Raw genomic sequence first — 20873 nt, 5'->3', positions numbered from 1 at the left:
ATCTCCTGGTTCATAGGTTGATGTTCAACCACTGAGCCCATCCAAATGAAATACGGTATTTTCTAAGGTAGTGAAAAAATTGTCAGTTCTAGGGAGATAATAAGGCACTGTATGTAACTACATCAGGCTCAGATGTGAAGTATGCTGGAATCTCAGGAACATCAGCTGGCATGAAATAGGAGAAAGCTGGGACTGAGTTGAGAGAGAGATGAAGTGTATAAATGGGAAGGCCATGCAACACAATGCTCTGGGCCTAAAGGGTGTAGCAGTATGAGCTTGTCAGACAATTGATAAATCAAGGTACATACATGTGTAGGAGTAGGCTTCTGTGGGCTCCAATATATGTCCTCCACTTCGTAGGTAAGTCTAGAAGCAGGATATTGTAGTGGATGCCAGCCCAGTGATTCCTGCCAGGACCCCTGCAAGGGTACAAGAAACAAGAACCAGAATCTAGGGGTAGATTAGGCAGCAATTAGACAGGGAATCAGGATGTGAAAAAAATTTTAAAAATATATTCTTATTGATTTCAGAGAGGAAGGGGAGGGAGAGAGAAATAGAAGCATCAATGATGAGAGATAATCATTGATTGCTGCCTCCTGCATGCCTCCCACTGGGGGTCGAGCCTGCAACCTGGGCATGTGCCCTTGACCAGAATCGGACCCAGGACCTTTCAGTCCCCAGGCCGATGCTTTTTAAAAAAAATTTCTTTATTGATTAAGGTGTCACATATTTGTCCTCATCCCCCCATTCCCATCCCACACCCCTCCCCACGGATGCCCCAACCCCCTGTTGAGCTTAACCATTGGATAGGCTCATATGCATGCACACAAGTCCTTTGGTTGATCTCTCCCTCCTCCCCCCACCCTTCCCTATCCTCCCTCTGAGGCCCGATAGTCCGATCGATGCCTCCTTGTTTCTGGGTCTGTTCCTGTTCATCAGTCTATGTTGTTCATCATTTCCCCTAGATGAGCGAGATCATGTGTCACTAGAGATATACTTATAAGAACTGAATGTGAGACGAGCAATAATAGTTATGCTGACAGGCAAATGAATCAGTCTGTAGTGAGTTTCTTTCTGGACCAACAGTTCTTTAGAGACCCAATTTCAATGTCCACCAGTTCCTTATGTGTACATGTCAGCACTGACCCCTCAGCTCTGGATGGTGGACAAATGGTGGTAACGGAGGTCCGACTCCCTCTGGTTTGGTCTCGGCCGGACCCAGGGGAACGGCTTCACCCGGACTCAGGGGCACATGGCCTCTCCCAGACCCAGGGGCGTGTGGCCTCACCCGGACCTAGGTGTGCGCGGCCTCACCTGGACCAGGTACCCAGCCTCACCCGGATCCAGGGGCACACGGCCTCACCCAGACCTGGGATCTAGCTTCACCCGGACCCAGGGTCGCGTGTCCAGGCCGATGCTTTATCCACTGAGCCAAACCTGCGAGGGCTGAAATGTTTTCGAAAAAGCATGTGATTCGGAGCCAGACTGAAATGGTTATCAGGATATTTCCTCGTCCTAGCTGTCTGACTTTAGTAAGTTACTTAACCTCTCTGAGTCTCCGTTTCCATAGCTGTAAAGTGGAATAATAATCACCGCTTCATAGGTTGTTGTAAGGATTGTAAATATCTTATGTAAAATACCCAGCATGGTAGTAGGCCTGTACTATGGCATCTATTCTTTAATTGGTTAAGACATCAGGCCTAGTAAAGGATGAGAGCTCCAAAGAGGTGAGCCAAGGCAGATGCTCCATCTTTTTTCTTTCTTTTTTTTAAATTGATTTGAGAGGGAGAGAGAAACATTGATTTATTGTTCCACTCATTTATGCATTCATTGGTTGATTCTTGTATGTGCCCTGACCGGGAGTCAAACCTGCGACCTTCTGGTGCATTGGATGACGCTCCAACCAAGTGAGCCACACTGGCCAGGGCTTGTGGGATTTTTTTTTTTAATTTATCTTAAAAAAATTATCTTTATTGTTTAAAGTAGTAAAGATCTTCCCTTTGTTGTTTTTCCCCCCAATGACCTCCTCCACCCCACACCCACCTTGTGGGATTTTTTTTTTTTAAAGCAATGTAATAACAATATATGGGTAACTGTTACCGGTACTGTAATTGTACCTCCATGTTATTTACATATGGAGTAAAATTTATGGGACATTTTATGGCAGAATTTAAATTTCCAGTCCTAGGGAGACCATGTCTGACAGGATACGTTTTGAGGTTTGCCAACAGCTCAGTAAAGAGAACAAGATGGTTCTGGATTTGCCAGTTGTCAGCTATGTGGCCTTTGGCAGATCTCCCAGACTTAAACATTTGGAGACTGTCCTTCTAGCCTAGTGTCCTAAGTGACCCTTGAAAGCTTCTTTCAACTCTAAGTCATAATAATACTGCACTCTAAGCACTGTGCTTTATGACAGTTCCCTTCATAGGCATAATCACCTGCTTTGGATTGAAGAGGACCCCGAGGCCAAAGAGATGAAGAGGCGTGCCACGGCCACACCAGCAGTGTTCGGTGCAGGGTCGGGGTCCTCAGAGTCCTTGTTTGTCCCACTGTGCCCAATCATCAATAAATTAATTTACATATATCATATATAAAGACTTGTGGGGTGCACTAAACGTTTCTTTTCCCCTGAAAGGAAGTTTGGAGAATTCTGTATTTCAATCTAATTTTAAATATATTAAAAAAAATTGTGAAATTAAATAGGCCATAAAAACATTGCATTAAAAAACCCACTTGTAAATGTCTTTATTAGGATTATTTGAACATTTGGATTATTTATTCTTTTAGATAGTCTGGGGCCACTGTTCTTCTGCCTCGAAACAGGTACTGGGCAAGTGATTCAAGAAGAGATGTCTGCTTTGTGTGGGTATGACTTTTGTAACCTAACTTTTTCTGGTATTATGGAAGTAATAATAGCTACCATTATATGTTTATCTGCCAGGCACTGTGGTAAACATTTTATTATTATTTATGATAGAGAGAGAGATAGATTTATTGTTCCACTTATTTGTGCATTCATTGGTTGCTTCTTGCATGTGCCCTGACCAAGGATGGAACCCCCAACCTTGGCGTATCAGGATGGCACTCTAACCAACTGAACTCCTGGCCAGGCTGTAGATAAACATTTTAAATTGCATCTCATTTAATCTTCCTTTAATAGTCCTACAAGGTAAGATTAATAGCTCCGCTAATTTTTATTTTGTCCCTGCACCCTCTCCCCATCCCCCTGCCTCATATCCACATCAGGTAACTTCACCAGGACCTAAGTATTTAACTTGCTAAAACCTCCTTAAAAAAACAAACTTAGAAGAAAAATACAGAACCATCATCCAGAACCACTGGAAAGCTGGCTGAATGGAAGTCCTACAACTAGAGAAGTAAAGAAGAAGCACACTGAGACTGGTAGGAGATGCGGAGGTTCAGAACAGACTGGTCTGGCACCCACGTGGGCTGCTTTTTGTTTTGTTTTGTTTGTTTAATGACTCGATTTATAAAGGATTCCATAACGTAGCATGTGACTTCAGCATGTAAAGAAGGTTCAATTTATAAAAAATAGGCATATGTTACTTTAGTAACATATCAATGACATAGAACAGAATATATTGCTTTACAAATCCATTATTATACTGTAATTTTTGCTAGGACTCCCCCCCCCCCCCCCGCCAAAAAAAAAAAAAGTAATTCAGAAGTGATAAAGTTGTGTGTGTGTATGTAATTTTTAAAAATATATATTTAAAGTATTACATATGTCTCCTTTTTCCCCCATCGACCCCTTCCCGGCCACTCCCACCCCCAGGACATGTCCCCATTGCCCCAGTATTCGTGTCCATTGGTTATGCTAATATGCATGCATACACATCCTTTGGTCGATCTTTTATGCCCCCATCCCCCCCCCCCCCCCCCCGCCCCGCCTTCCCTCTGAGGTGTGATGGGGTCTGTTTGGTGTTTCTCTGTCTCTGGACCTATTTTTCTTCATCAGTTTATGTTGTTCTCGCCACTAATTTTTTTAAAAATATGTTTTATTGATTTTTTTTACAGAGAGGAAAGAAGAGGGATAGAGAGTTAGAAACATCGATCAGCTGCCTCCTGCACACATCCTACTGGGGATGTGCCCACAACCAAGGTACATGCCCTTAACTGGAATCGAACCTGGGACCTTTCAGTCTGCAGGCCGATGCTCTATCCACTGAGCCAAACCGGTTAGGGCTCTCCACTAATTTTTTATAATGCTGAGACTTGCCCAAGATTACCCATCTAAAATTTGAACTTTAAGCTTTCTGACTCTTAAATTCTCTAATTTCTTGTTTGGTGATGGTTTTAAACATGCCAGATGTGTTTACTAAAATATTAATTTCATAAATATTGAAATTATTTTCTTTAGAACTATGAAAATGGATGCCACAATATACATTTCATCTAAACCTTATCACAAAACTTCTAAAGTGCTCATATAAGAGATTATTCTACAAAATTGTATATTTATTTCTTCTTCTTATTTCTTCTCTTTAAGTAGGGGTAAAGTTAAACCAGGGGTCCTCAAACTTTTTAAACAGGGGGCCAGTTCACTGTCCCTCAGACCGTTGGAGGGCCGGACTATAGTTTAAAAAAAACTATGAACAAATTCCTATGCACACTGCACATATCTTATTTTGAAGTGAAAAAACAAAACGGCAAAAACACCCGCATGTGGCCCGTGGGCCGTAGTTTGAGGACACCTGAGTTAAACTCTGGTATGGTTCCCTAACTAGCATATTTTATAAACATGTATATCGGCCTCAAGACTTTAAAATTATTAAATTTCAAATTATTGTAAGTAACTTACCAGAAATGGGTAAGTTTGCTCTTTGATATAGGAAAATTAAGGATATAAATTATACTAATTAGCTTTGCTACATAATTCCAATTTGTCTCATTAATTTCTACTAGAAATTGAGTACATTATTTTGTCAACTAAAGAATAATTGCTTTTTAATGTTAGGTAAAAAATGCAGACATATAGGATACAGAAATAAATATATTAATTATGTATGAAACAAGACTTACTAATTTTATCTGGCTTTATAAAATACTAGAGGCCTGGTGCATAAATTTGTGCACTTGAGGGGGGAGGGCTCCTTCAACCCAGCCTGCACCCTCTTGTAGCCCGGGAGCCCTCGGGAGCTGTCAGTCGGACGTTCTTAGTGCTGCCACGGAGGTGGGAGAGGCTCCTGCCACCGCCACTGCACTCACCAACATTGAGCCCGACTTCTGGCTGAGCAGCACTCCCCCTGTGAGAGCGCACTGACCACCAGAGGGCAGCTCCTGCATTGTGCGTCTGCCCGCTGATGGTCAGTGCTCATCATAGCAACCGGTTGTTCTGCTGTTGGGTTGAAACCAGCTCTCCAACATCCCCCGAGGGGTCCCAGATTGCGAGAGAGTGCAGGCCAGGCTGAGGGACCCCATGGGTGCATGATTGGGGCCAAGGAGGGGTGGCCAGCCAGAGAAGGACTGCAGGAGGGCTCCAGGGTGTGTCTAGCCTGTCTTGCTCAGTCCCATTTGATCGGACCCCAGCAGCAAACTCACCTACCAGTTGGAGCATCTTCCCCCTGGTGGTCAGTGCATGTCATAGCGAGCGGTTGAGTGGCCTTAGCATATCATTAGCATATTATGCTTTGAACGGCTGACCGGACAACTGGACACTTAGCATATTAGCTTTTTATTATATAGGATAATTTACTTTCAGTGAACAAGTCATAGATTTAAATTATATACATATATATTTTAAAGCGATCATCAGACTTAAATTTTTATTTATTGCTTTTAGAGAGAGAGAGGAGTGGAGAGAGAGAAATATTGATTTCATTGTTCTATTAATTTATGCAGTCATTGATTGATTCTTGTATGCATCGTGACCAGGGATCAAACTCACAATCTTGGTGTATCGGGATGATGTTCTAACCAACTGAGCTACCTGGTCAGGGATAAATAACATTTTAAATCAAAAACAGGTGAAGAAAAATTTTAGAAAATGAATAATCACACAGAAAAGGAATTTCAATGAAGAAAAAAAGGATTAAATTTGGCCACTGGGTGTCAATCTTGATCCATATTCACAAATAGCTATGGAACAAAAATTTTATATTAACTTCAGTCAGCTTTTCTTTGTAATTCTCTCTCCAGAGAGTTAAAGCAGTAATTTTATTTAATAACTAACCTGATAACACATTTTCTCTTTTACAGTTTTTGTAATTTGTCTTTCACTACTATGAAGATTTTAATTTTCAAAAAATCTGAGGAGGAAATAAAAGAGTCAAACAGCAGCAAAAGAGGCTAAAGGGGGGAATAAATGGTGAAGGAAGGAGACTTGACTTGGGGTGGTGAACACACAATACAATATAAAGATAATGTGTTATAGAATTGTGCTCCTGAAACCTGTATAATTTTATTAACCAATGTCACCCAAATAAACCCAGCAGCTCCCCCCCAAAAAGAGTAGATTTAACAAAAATAAACTGACATTTGCACTTTTCAAATCTTCTTGTGGTAAGCTTGACTTGTGTAAGACATCATTGTGTAAGACATCATTGGGTGACTTTATTTCTGCACAATACTCCGACCATGTAAAATTTCAAGGTGTAAGTGTAGAGGTACATTTACCAAGGATATGATTTTTTTTTTTTTTTTTTTAGAGAGAGGGGAAGGGAGAAAGAGAGAGAGAGAGAGAGAGAGAGAGAGAGAGAGAGAGAGAGAGAGAGAGAGAAGAAAGAAACATCAATTAGTTGCTTCCCGTATACACCCCAATCAGGAATTGAATCTGCAACCTAGATATGTGCCCTGGCTGGGAATTGAACACAAAACCTTTTGGTGTATGGGATGATGCTCCAACCAACAACTGAGCCACCTAGCCAGGGGTATCTTTACCTCTTTTTAATGAATTCTTCTAGAATCTAGAACAACCATGTATGCATACATATATTCTCTGTGTGTTATATACAAATGGCACAGTATACATGTCATTCTGAAACTTTCATTTTTAAAATGTTTAATAATGTATCTTGGAAGTTGCTTTATATCAGACAATATAGATCTGCCTCATTCTGAATTGAGACTATCCTTCCCCTCCCCCAAAGATAATAAATAGTGTCTGATGTTCTCATCTCTTAGGATTTTAGATGTGGTACAAAGGCAAGAATTTGGTCAGACATGCCAATCCAGATTAGAGGAAATGGAACCTAGAGAAGCTGGAAGTCTTTGCCTCTGAAGGTCTGCAAGTCTTTGATGCCCCTTTTGCCTCCTACTTCCTTCTAAATCCCTCCAACAATCTTGAACATACCTCTGACTTCTGTTTATCTTACTTCTCTTCAGATAAGTCTCCTTAGAAGTTTGTGTCCACTTGAGTCAAGTCACAGCCATATTATGATTCCTACAACACACCACAGCATCGTAACATACCAGAAAATCAGATAAAGCTGGATATTTGCAAGTAACATTTTAAAACAACCTCTCATTTGAATGAAAACAATGCTGCTTGATCTGAGCTACTGAACTGGATCGATCATATTTTCATTCTTTTAAATTAAGTAGCTTAAGACCTTAATTTGTCATCCTATTTATAGGGCTAGTATAATTATTGTAGGTTGATGTGGCCCCAAATTTATCCTTCCATTATGTTGGACTGACATTGAGACCATCCTGGACAAAATGCCAGTAATCTTTCTAAACCCAATGTAATCAGCATGTGTTGAGATACAGCTTCAACAGGTAGCCAATGATTCCTAACTCTCTGGAGCTGCTGTATTCTGTTGTTGGGTTTCAACATCCCCTCCTATCCCAAGCACTGTGCAAGGCTCTACCTACTTTTGAACTAATTTGGTTTAGATCACTTTCAGAATTATGCTTCTGAATCATTAGCTATATCTTGGGGGTTAAGTGCTGGGGGATATGTGTTACCATGCTATGTTCTGTTTCTCTGCACAATATTTAGAACCCTTGGTTAGTAAATGGCCCTGGAAAAGCCTCTGGGCTTTATAATTCTTTTTTTTTTGGTGGTGGGGGCGGGCTTTATAATTCTACAAACAGTATAAAACAGGCCTCTCTGGAGTGACTCCGAAGCATTGCCTTCTAGGAGTTATGAGACACGGTTGGTGCTCAAGTCCAGAGGGGAACGTTAGGCGTTTCATGCCCTGTTAGGGTGTTCAGAGGCTGCCCTTGATTTGTAGCTGAAGTTCCTATTGGCCTCTGAAGCTTCAATAACACCTTGGCTGGGCATGAATTTAAGTCCGGACCTCCTGGCAGGTTGATCTGTTGGCCTTTGGAGCAGTATTTCTTTTTATTTTTTTAAACAAATGTCTATTTTATTTTTATTTATTTAGTTAATCCTCACCTGAGGATATTTTTTTCCCACTGATCTTTGGAGAGAGTAGAAGGGAGGGAAGGGGAGAGAGAAAGAAAGAGACACACCCATGGGTTGCCTCCTGCATCTGCCCTGACCGAAGGGCACATACCTAGGTTGCAGGAATTGAACCTGCAACCTAGGTATGTGCCCTTGACTGGGAATCAAACCCAAGACCCGTTGGTGGGCAGGCCAACATTATAACCACTGAGCAACACCAACCAGCACAATGTTCTATTGAACCTTGCTGCTGTATAACTTAGCAGAGCCTTGTAAGCATTAATGCAAGTTCTGAAAGGGTCCATCCCAAAGGAGGGGGCGTGGAGGTGCTGGTATCACAAAAAATAGTGGTTGTGTCCTTGCCTCTCAGGCCTCCGCCCACCAATGATCCAGAAGAATGAATTTCCTTCCTGGTACTGTTCTGGGGACTTTGACCACTAGTTTCTACTTTTGCCTTTGTATGGTTACTGCTGCCAAACTCAGAGTCTGACTGGCTTTTCAGAAAGGCAAATATTTTTTTTTTATAGGTAACTAACAGCTTCTTCATCTCTGAAATAAATATCGTAATAACTAGAGGCCTGGTGCACAACATTCATGCACAGAGGGTGGTGTCCTTCAGCCCAGCCTGCATGCTCTCCAATCTGGGACATCCCTCTCACAATCTAGGACTGCTGGCTCCCAACCTCTCACCTGCCTGCCTGCCTGATTGCCCCTAACCACTCCCCTGCAGCGTTATCGACACCTAACTGCTCCCCTGCCAGCCTGATTGCCCCTAACTGCCCTCCCCTTCTGGCCTGGTCACCCCTAACTTCCGTCTCTTGCCAGCCTGATCGATGCCTAACTGCTCCCCTGCAGGCTTGATTGCCCCTAACTGCTCTCCCCTACCGGCCTGGTTGCCCACAAAAACCCTCCCCTCCAGGCCTGGTCAACCCTAACTGCCCTCCCTTGCTGGCCTGGTCACCCCCCCCAACTGCCCTCCCCTACAGGCCTGGTGCCCCCCAACTGCCCTCGCCTGCTGGCCTGGTCACCCCTAACTGCCCTCCCCTGCTGGCCATCTTGTGGTGGCTATCTTGTGTCCACATGGGGACAGCCATCTTTGACCACATGGGGGTGGCCATCTTGTGTGTTGGAGTGACAGTCAATTTGCATATTACCTCTTTATTAGATAGGATAGTACTGCCTGGGGAAATAAATAAGATGATATCTTAAAGGACTTGGTACAGTGTCATCCAATTGTAAGGCCCCAGTAAATAGTGGCCACTAATATTAGAAGAGAAGGTTGCTTTCATGGTTACCTGAATAGGGTGATTTTAGTTGTTCCTTATCTAAGAGGGCCTGTCCTTCTGATTCTCTGATACTTGAAATTCCATAACTAGAAATCTACTCCTTCAAATAAAAATGTCCTGGTAAATGTAAACATTTCTGTGAGGGAGAACATTCAGGCAGAGCATCCTATATAATAAAAGCATAGTATGCAAATTGTCCCCTCCACCAGGAGTTCATCTGGGAGTTCGACCAAGGGGCGGGGCTGTCCGGGGAAAGGGAGGGCAGCCCAAGGTGGCAGCCAGCAGCCACTAGGGACCCTACCAGTGCACGATTTTTCCTACACTGGGCCTCTAGTATTATACATATTAATGAAAATAAACTAATCTTAACAGATTTTGATAAGGATAGGTAAGGACACTGAGCACTTTGGGAAGAGTTCTCACTGAGTAAAGGAACTGCAAAGATGACTAAGGGTTAGGACATTATAGATAAACTACCTCTACTTTGGAGCTTTATATAGAGCTCCTCTATTTCCTTGAATTATGTGTCCCTTTGGGAAGAAATGTCACCTAATGACCCATTCGTATTTAGTCCCATAGTTCTTTCCATTATTACACCCTAATTAATTAATTAACTAATTAGTTAATTACTTTTTTAGGGTGGGGCAATTCTTTATTTTTATGTTATTTTATTTATTTTTAAGTCCCATATTTTTATTTATTTATTTATTTATTATTTATTTTTTAAATTTCTTTATTGATTAAGGTGTCACATATTTGTCCTCATCCCCCCATTCCCATCCCACACCCCTCCCCACGGATGCCCCAACCCCCTGTTGAACTTAACCATTGGTTAGGCTCATATGCATGCACACAAGTCCTTTAGTTGATCTCTCCCCCCTCCCCCCACTCCCCATCGATAGTCCGATCGATGCCTCCTTGTTTCTGGTTCTGTTCTTGTTCATCAGTCTATGTTGTTCATCATTTCCCCTAGATGAGCGAGATCATGTGTCACTAGAGATATACTTATAAGAACTGAATGTGCGACGAGCAATAATAGTTATGCTGACAGGCAAATGAATCAGTCTGTAGTGAGTTTCTTTCTGGACCAACAGTTCTTTTGAGACCCAATTTCAATGTCCACCAGTTCCTTATGTGTACATGTCGGCACTGACCCCTCAGCTCTGGATGGTGGACAAATGGTGGTAACGGAGGTCTGACTCCCTCTGGTTTGGTCTCGGCCGGACCCAGGGGCACGGCTTCACCCGGACTCAGGGGCACGTGGCCTCACCAGGACCCAGGGGCGTGTGGCCTCACCCGGATCCAGGGGCACACGGTTTCACCCGGACCAAGGGGCGCGTGGCCTCACCTGGGCCCGGGACCCAGCCTCACCCGGATCCAGGGGCACACGGCCTCACCCGGACCCAGGATCCGGCTTCACCCGGACCCAGGGGCAGGTGGCCTCACCCAGATCCAGGGGCACACGGCCTCCCCCGGACCCAGGGGCACGTGGACTCTCCCAGACCCAGGGGCGCGTGGCCTCACCCGGACCTAGGTGCGCGAGGCCTCACCTGGACCCGGGACCCAGGCTTACCCGGATCCAGGGGCACATGGCCTCACCGGGACCCGGGATCCAGCTTCACCCAGACCCAGGGGCGCATGGCCTCACCCGGACCCAGGGGCGCGTGGCCTCACCCGGGCCCAGGACCCAGCCTCACCCGGGTCCAGGGGCACACGGCCTCACCCGGACCTGGGATCCAGCTTCACCCGGACCCAGGAAGTCCCATATTTTTAAAGAATATGCTTATTGATTTGTTTAAGAGAGAGAGGAAGGGAGAGGGAAAGAGAAAGAAACAACAATGTGAGAGAAACATTGATCAGTTGCCTCCCCCACCCACACTAACTGGTGATCCATCTCCCAACTTGGGTATGTGCCCTGACCAGGAATTGAACCAGTGACTTTTTGATGCACAGGATGACGTTCAATCAACTGAGCCATACCAGCCAGGGCAATCCTTTATTTTTAGACACTTTCACAAAGAGATTGTCAGTACATAAGCTTTCCAGTGGAGAAGAATGAACATGAAAATCAGCCTCCAGCCATAAGCAGCTGCTCTGTTCAGGGTCTAGGATCCTCCTTGCCCAAATAGTGGGGTGGAGGTGTGTTCTTCCCCTCTTTTATTAGCTTATACAGCTGCCTCATGATGGCACTCAGAAGTTTCATCATTTTCTGCTGAAGCAGACATTCTACAAATTCATCATATTCTATCTTGCACTGTTTCTTGGTGCGAATGCCACCAATTCCATGTGCACATTCTATTTATCCTGTTTCAAAAGCATGGCACTGAGATGATTGTCATCCAGTGGTCTAAGCCAATGCCCAGCCTTTTCTGTATATCAAGGTACCCTTGTCCACTTGTAGTTTGCCGGTACTGGATGATCGCTCACTCATTTCTTTGCTTCAGTTAGAGGAAGCCTGGAAACAGTGTGAGGACAGGGATCCCAACTATGCCCTTATTACTGCATGTACAATGCCACAAATGTCTTTTGATGCAAGGTAAATAAGCACAATGTTGTATAAATCTTTCTCTCTAGTTACATTCATTATAAATTATGTATATAACTGAATATATTCAATTTAATATATATTTCTATATCTATTTCTATATATTTAACTATATATACACACTTGAAAATGATCATAGTTGCAAGTATATATCCTTAAGATTTTCATTCTGATGAGCATATTTGTTCAGAAGAGAACTTGTACTGTTTCTAATTGAATGTACTTATTTTACAAAGAGAAATTTAAGGGCCAAAATGGAGAAGTTATTCCCTCTAGATCATAACTAATTATGGTACAGCAAGAATTAAATCTGGGGTCTTTTGTTCCAAAATGATATTTTACTATTGCCAATGTAAGAAACATCCAGACCTGTAGAGAATTTTTTTTTTAAAGTTTATTTGAGCCAAACTGACAACATATGCCACAGAGAAGGAGCTCAAATGCTCTGGAGAATAACAGTTTTGCAGTTTCTTTTATGCATTTGGAATTAAAGAGGGAATGTAAGAAAGATCACATGGAGATGAGAGAATAAGGCAGGAATCAGATTACAGGATAGTTAACAAGATTATGTGCTCTCTTGAGGGTCAATGCCCCCTTCCATGGATATTACTTCTGGTATTTCAAAGGTGTGTTAACCTAGATGCACAAGAACAATGGACAGAGCTTCCAAACTCAGGGTCTGACTGGCCTTTCACATTTGCAGCTCAAGTCCCTATTGTTAATCCTCACCCACGCCAATAACTTCACGAGAAAGTTATTGGCCTGGGCATGGCTACCCACCATGACCTGCTGAGTTAGGAATTTATGATCAGATCCCCTGGGAGGTTACTTTCCACAGAAGCCTTTTTTTTTTTTTTTTTTGTCCACACTGTGTAGTCAAACAATGAGTGCCTGAGATAGTTAATGCTGTTTCAATACATACCTGCAGATTTTATCTGAAGCCAAGTACTCAAAAGGACACAATTCAATTGCATTAAAATATATATTTGCTAAAATGAATCTATGTGGTTAGAAGTCAGAATAGTGGTTACTCTTGGGGGGAAAGAGAGTGTCATGATCCAAAAGGGTCATGGAGGGAGCTTTCTGGGACGTTGGCAATGTTCTGTTTCTTGATCTGGTGCTGGCTACATGGATTAATTTGTGAAAAAAATCATCTAAACTTAGACTTAATGATTTGTGTATATATTTTACTCTTTAATTTAAAAAGTGTGCTTACAAGGATGTAGATTGGCTAAGTGCCGTCTATATGTAAGACCTTGAAGTGCTAGGTTTTACACACATTAAAGTAAGAATTGAAAGCAGTAGTGGCAAGGTAGAGGTTCACAATTTAGAATGGTCATATTTAATCCTCCACCTTTGTCCTGTCATTATCTCCCGAAAGTCCGGTTTCTCCAACATACGCATATTTATTTAAGAAACATTTCAGGTAAAAATCCACCCCCATGGACATCTTTTGCCCAAATTATATGGAAGAACATGGGGTTTATGAGGCTTCTGATTATTGCCATGAGCCTAGGGTCAGACATTTTTTGGTCACTGTATAACCTTCTTCGGTGCTGTTATCAGATCTTTCCACTCCAGGTCTTAAAGGGGATGATAATTCCTTCTCAGACTTTGCAAGGACATTGCATGTGGGTGGAGGAGGGGCTGAGGTGCAGGACACACAGCCATGAGTTGAGCAGAACTATTTCAGATGTTCAGCATGTTTCTACGCTTCTGCTCCTCACAGTCTGAAAAGCATGTACAAGGCAGGTCCAAGCATATTTTTCTTGAAATGAATGTTAGCACAGAAGGGAGTGGGAATTAATAGGTTTTTATCAAGAAAAAAGAGGAGGAGGCAGCTGAGTGCTATTGATGTAGAACTGACTATGGTCTGCCACCTATTTCTCATTCTTTGATCTTTTGCCACGATTTCCACCTTTAAAAGTTTTAATTAAGGCTTTGCCCTGGAAAATATGGCACCCTTCTAAGCCCATCAGAGTCAGTGCAGTTCTTCCACTTTTATAGATTAAAAATAATCTAAATCAATTACAGAAAACCTGGGCCATTTTAAATTTAAAATAACTATTAGTTTTCTAGAAATATAGTGATAGCTGTCTCAAGGTTCTGTATTCCCATTCATGAGCTCCTTTTATATATATACAACTTGTTATATATATATAACAACTCACCATATGAAGCTGCTCTTTTTCTTTGCATCAGAGTTGCTAAAAAATTCTTTTTGAAGAGTAGTGTAAATTCCTTCAATTTCACTTTCCCTTTTCTGGTTCAAATAAGAAAAACATTAATTTAAAAAAGATATACATCAATTTTAACAATGAAAAATGTTCTCCGTGCATATTTTGAAACGTTCAGAAATGGTAAGACCCTTGCTGACATTTTAAATTGGCCCACTGTCTTTGACTCCCTATTTCCACCCTCCTTCCCCAGTTTTATTGAGGTTAATAGACAAAATTGTAAGATACTGAAACTGTACAACATGATAATTCGATATACATATATGTTGTATAAAGATTCTCCCCATTGAGTTAAGTAACACATCCATCAGCTCACATATTTACCTTTTTTTTTTTTTTCCGGTGAGAACGTTTAGGTTCTATTATCTTAGTAAATTCAGTTATACAACACAGTGTTATCAACTATAGTCACCATGTTATACATTAGATCATTAGATCCTCAGACCTTATTAATCTCTAACGGAGAATTTATATCTTTTTATCAACCTCTTCCTATTTCACCTACCCTACCCCAGCCCTTGGCAACTACTTTTCTACTTTCTGTTTCTATGAGTTTGACATTTTTTGGGAGAAAACAAAAATGAAGGGACAGATGAGATTACGATAGCTTTATTATGTGAGTGGTTGGTGTAAATGAAATGGAGACACAAGTATTGGCTCAGTACTTATTTTGAGGCCCAGAGAGTAAATATTTTTTTTTCCATTGAATGATATTGGGAAACTCCTTTAAAAAATGTGCACTTAGAAGCATTTTCATTGAAAAGATTCCGGTGCTACTACTCCCGTCTGCACCTACATTCCAGCCCTATCTCTACTTCAGAGATCTGAATGTCAAAGCTAAAGAGAGATTTTAGAAAATAGGAATTTTTTTTTTTCCCGTTTGCAGTAATTCAACCTGAGGGCTTTTCATTTAAGTTGTCATTCCTGGGGGAAAACCTGTCATACCTCTAAACCTGATAATGCTTCATTGACCTGCTACAGATAAGAGAACTTTCACCATAAAGGATTGATTTTAATTTAGCTTAAAATTACTCTAGTAAATATGTTGTCAAAGGAGAGATGCATAAATTTCACATTATATTTATATGTTCGGTAATGGATACACAGCATTTTTATATGTTTATCATTGTCAAGGAATAAAATTTGATTTAAGATCACCAAAGGTATTTCCATGTTATGTGCATAAGTGAGACTCTGATTAATTAATGAGCTGACTGTTTTTTCCTACCACAGACTTCTCTCATTGTGTTGCCTAGGCCCCAGGAAGTCATTTACTTGTACTTAAAGCAACCAGTGTCTATTGGAAATCAAAAGACAAGAATATTGAACAAGCCCTGGCCAGTGTGGCTCGGTTGGTTGGGGTGTGTTCCTATATACCAAGGGGGTGCAGGTTCAGCTCCCAGTCAGAGCACATACCTGGGTTGTGGATTCGATCCCCAGTTGGAGCCCGTGTGGGGAAGGGGGTGCTGGTTGATTCATGTTTCTCTCTCACATCAATGTTTCTTCTCTCTCTCTCTCTCTTTCTCTCTTCTTCCTTCCTCTCTCTAAAATATCAACAATAATATTTTAAGGAACAATAATATTTTAAAAATAAATAAAAGCATATCTTTGGGTGAGGATAAAAAAATATATATTGAATAAGTTTCCCTTCTCTCCCCAAACTGTGACTCACATCGTTCAGCCTGCTTGGATTTGTCCCATGTAGTGTTCTTTTAAAAACAAGTATGTAAACTTATTGCCAACATTTGAAAATTAGGTGTTTATCACAAAAATCCAAATTTCTGGCTTCTGTTATAAAATTAGGGGCTGGCAATACCAAGACTAACTTCTCCTAGGATAATAATTGGCTGAAGCAGAGCAGTAGCTTAGTTACATACTATAGACCAATGTGAGTTTTTTAAAAAATGACCCATATTAATTTATTTTTATTACCAGCCTGGGCCCTATAGGACTCCCAAGTTGGAGAATCCTGTTTAAGGCAGGAATTGGGTTGGATTGGATAAAAATTTTTTTTATTTGTTAATCTTCATCTGAGGACATTTTTTTTCCCATTGATTTTTAGAGAGAGTGAAAGGGAAGGAGAAAGAGAAAGCGAGAGAGAAACATCAACGTGAGAGAGACACGTTGATTAGTTGCCTCCTGCAACCCTTGACTGGGAATTGAACCTGTGACCCTGTGGGTCGCAGGCCAGTGTTCTAACCTCTGAGCAACACCAGCCAGGGCTAGTTAAGATTTTGATGGGAGCAAAAGAATTTTGGTGCTGTTGTCAGAAGACTAGAATGACCCTCAAGGTTCATAGTCAAGAATCTAGGCTTTTTTCAGACAGATAAGGGCTCCAATCTCTGTTCTGCAATTTCCTAGGTCTTGGAATTTGGGAGAAGTTGCTTAAATTTTCTTAAACGGCTTCCTCTTGTTTAAATGGAGATAATATCTCCCTCATAAGGTTGTTTTGAGAAGTATTAGAGTGTAATTATTTCAGAAAATTTACTAAAATTCTGAGAAGGGCTGTATATTTGCATATTTTCAACACTCATCTACATATTTTCTACATTATCTGATTAAATTTCTTCTGAGAATCACAGTGATGACTTCCAGGCTGAATAAAGCTTCCTATATTATTTGGCTAGATTTCTGCATTCACAATAGCCATGCTTAAAAGTCACTGTCACTTCAGAGGTCATTCCTAGAATAGATAATAAGAAAAATGTAGCCCTGGCTGGTTGCTCAGTGTTTAGAGCATTGGCCTGTGGACCAAAGGGTCTCAGGTTCAATTCCCAGTCAAGGAAGGGCATGTACCTTGGTTTCAGGTTCCCCAGCCAATCGATGTGTCTCTCTTACATCAATGTTTCTCTCTGTTTCTCCATATCCCTTCCACTCTCTAAAAATACATACATACATACATACATAAAAATAAGAAAAATGTAAAATAAAAGCAAAACCCCAAGTAAGTATTAAGAATCCTCTTTTCTTATGTGTGTTCAGAAAAGAGTTAAATCAATTTTCCCTGCACTGAAAAAATAGATTTGACCTAGAAAACCCTTCCATCCTATCTAATAATAGACAAATATGCAAATTGACCACACCTCCGACACACCCACAAGCCACGTCCACAAGCCACACCCACCATCCAATCAGAGCGAGTATGCAAATTAACCCAAACCAAGATGGCTACAACCATAGATAGCAAGGTTTCCTAGGTAACAGAGGAAGCCAAGCATTCTGCCTGCCCTGGCCAGGCCTAAGCCTCCACTCAAGCTACAAAGTTTCAATTATAGAAGGTAAACAAATTTAAACAAATGGCGGCAGAATGGAGCTTGAGAGAGCCGGCCAGGGTTGCCGCTGGCAACAGGGGAAGCAAAGCTTTCCGCACACCCTGGCCGGGCCCACCTGCTTAAGGCAACAAAGTTTCAATTATAACTCCAACACAAATGGCTGCCGGCCTCAGCCTTGGAGGGAGCCCCAGGCTTGGCTCCGCTCCAGGCTACAAAGTTTCAATTGTAGAAGGAAAATAAATTCCAGATACCAGGGCCTCTGCTTGGGTTGCCAGGGGGTGTGGCCGGCCTGCAAACCACCACAGGCCCCTCGCTCAGGCCGCCCCACAACCCAAGGGAACCCCCACCTGATCCGGGACGCCCTTCAGGGCAAACCAGCTGGCCCCCACCCCTGTATCAGGCCTCTATCCTATCTAATAAAAGAGTAATCTGCAGATTGATCATCACTGCAACACACAATATCACTGCCCCCATGTGGTCAAAGATCCTGCCCCCAGGTGGACACAAGATGGCCACCACAAGATGGCCAGCAGGAGAGGGCAGTTGGGAGGCACCCGGCCTGCAAGGGAGGGCAGTTGAGAGGGACCAGGCCTGCAAGGGAAGGCAGTTGGAGGTGATCAACCCTGCAGGAGAGGGCAGTTAGGGGTGACCAGGCCGGCAGAGGAGGGAAGTTGGGGGCAAACAGGCTGGCAGCAGAGTGGTTAGGGGGTGATCAGGCTGGCAGGCAGAAGCGGTTAGGGGCAATCAGGAAAGGCAGGCAGGCAAGCAGTTGGGAGCCAGCAGTCCTGGATTGTGAGAGGGATGTCCGACTGCCCATTTAGGCCCGATACCAGTGGGCCTAAACGGGCAGTCGGACATCCCTTGAGGGTTCCCATATTGGCGAGGGTACAGGCTGGGCTGAGGGACAACCCCCCTCCGTGCACGAATTTCGTGCACCGGGCCTCTAGTAGGTATATATTTTACAAATACAATTCATAACAAGGCCAACAGAAATCTTAGAATAATTGACTGAAGGTTCAGCCTCTTTCAACCTTTTCTTTAGTTACCTTTTCTATACAGGTCTATAAAGTTATTAGTATTATCCAAGACATAGCACCCCCAAGGTCAGGGTTCTCCATCTGGCCTGCACATTATGGGAGATTTTTAAAATTAGCAATGCCCAGGCCCTACTTCCAGAACTCTGATTTAATTGGTCTGGGTTGCAACATGGACATCAATGTGAGCTTCTGTCCCATGGCCTTATGTTAGCACTGCGTGTTAGTGTAGGGAGGGAAGATAACTCTCAAGAGAGCAGATCCTGTTCACAGGTCTGTCTATTACACCAATCTCCTATTTCTGACATTCGTAGAACTAGTTCTGCTGGCTGTAATGAACTGAGCTTTAACTTACGCACAAAAGAGAAATGACGCTGGGGCAAGTGGCTAGTCAACATTCCAGCAAGAGTAGGAAGGTTCATGCTAAACATGTCTATTACAGCATAAGAACCATTTCAAGTATGAAGTACTTTACACAGTAGATCTCTTTTGGTCATACTAAAAACCTCTGCGATGGATAGTATTATTATTCCCACTTTATGGGTGAGTGAAAGAATTGATAACAGGTATGAATTTTTCCATAACACTTGTCACATTGTTCTGATATTTAAAATTAAATTGAATCTATTTCTGAATTCCTGTTTGCCAAGATCAATAAACTATTCAATATAAATAACCCACCTGCCATTGGTTTGCACAAGAACCTTGGCCTTAAGGACAAGATGGGGAGGGCTGGATCTTTGAACTATAGTGGTCACCATTGTCAATCCATTCCTCCCTCTACTTGATGCCCCTGTCATGCCCTGGTCTTTTACTGTTTGGCTCCAGGTAGACCACAGAGAACTCCTTCACCAAGGTCATCTCTAATTTCTGCAGGCTTGGTCCTGGAGAGCCCCACTGCTGTTCCCAAGGCCCTTGGTGCACAAGCTTCCATGTACCAGCCCCTCCTTCAACATTCCGGGCATTTCAGAGAAGGTGGTGGAGGCTTCTCTTCCTCGTAGAACCCCGTCCCTCTCCCCTCCCAGTGTTGCAGGGATCCAACAACCCTTGGGAATCCAGGTGAACCCTCCTTTCCTTGGAGGCAAAGAAGCCTTAGTATCATTACAAAACACTGTTATCTCTCCTGGAGCCAAGGAACGCAAAACTCAGAACACAAAGACCTGAATGCACATCTTGAATGGGAAAAGGAAAAATAGGATTCTTTTCATTTTTGGTGATGAATTCACAGCAGCCCCAAAAGACACAAATTAATTGTTTATAATGCACTCTGGTGTAGTGCTAGAAAGCTTTCAAAGCAAGTGAGACTACATTCTGGGAGCTTCTCTTTTCATCAGAATTAATTCATTGACCCAAATGGGTCTTATCACTTCATAAGTCCAAAAATAAAATGACACCTTCATTGCAGAGATTTGAAATTGGACACTATATTAGGTCTTTTATAATTAAAAACAAAACTTCAATCTTTAATGAAGCTTCTTTGAAAGAGCTGACTACATGGATAATTCTTTAACGACACCTTCCCCCACTTCCCTGCCCTTTTAGATTTATTTTTTTTATGAGACTTCTTGAGTACTGAAAGTTAGCAGCCTTTGTCATTGATTTCTTATCCCAATAGTCACATACTTAGTTCTTGGGCCAGAGGAGTATCATTGAACAAAGGTTTACAGATTTTTGAGGAAACGTTGGAAGATCTAAGGACATCTATTGCTCCCCTCTCAGCTGTGGAGACCTCAGCTATAAATATAAATGCAATCCAGGTGGTCTCTAGCTCAACTAAGTAATAAATAGATGCCTCTAGTCATAGAGCTCTACCCTGTTCATCCTTCTTGAAAATTCAAAAAGGGTAGACCTTTTCTGGGGTTATTATACTTCATGAAGGATGCAGTGGGGCTGATGAATGGTGGTAAGAAAAGAAGCATGGAAATAATGAAAAATGTGGGGTCATTAATAGAATGGACTCTGGGAAAGACAGAAGACTCCTTGACAGAAAGAGAAGGGTGGGTATCTTGGAGTTCTCTGAGGACTTACATAGTGGAGCCATCAATAATAACTGAGTCTTACTAACCCTCACAAAAACTGTATGGGATAAACACTATTATTAGTCCCGTTTTGCAGAGAAAGAGACTGA

The sequence above is a fragment of the Eptesicus fuscus genome, chromosome 11 (assembly GCF_027574615.1).
Source record: "Eptesicus fuscus isolate TK198812 chromosome 11, DD_ASM_mEF_20220401, whole genome shotgun sequence".
Lineage (NCBI taxonomy): Eukaryota > Metazoa > Chordata > Mammalia > Chiroptera > Vespertilionidae > Eptesicus > Eptesicus fuscus.
This window is presented reverse-complemented; position numbering follows the sequence as displayed.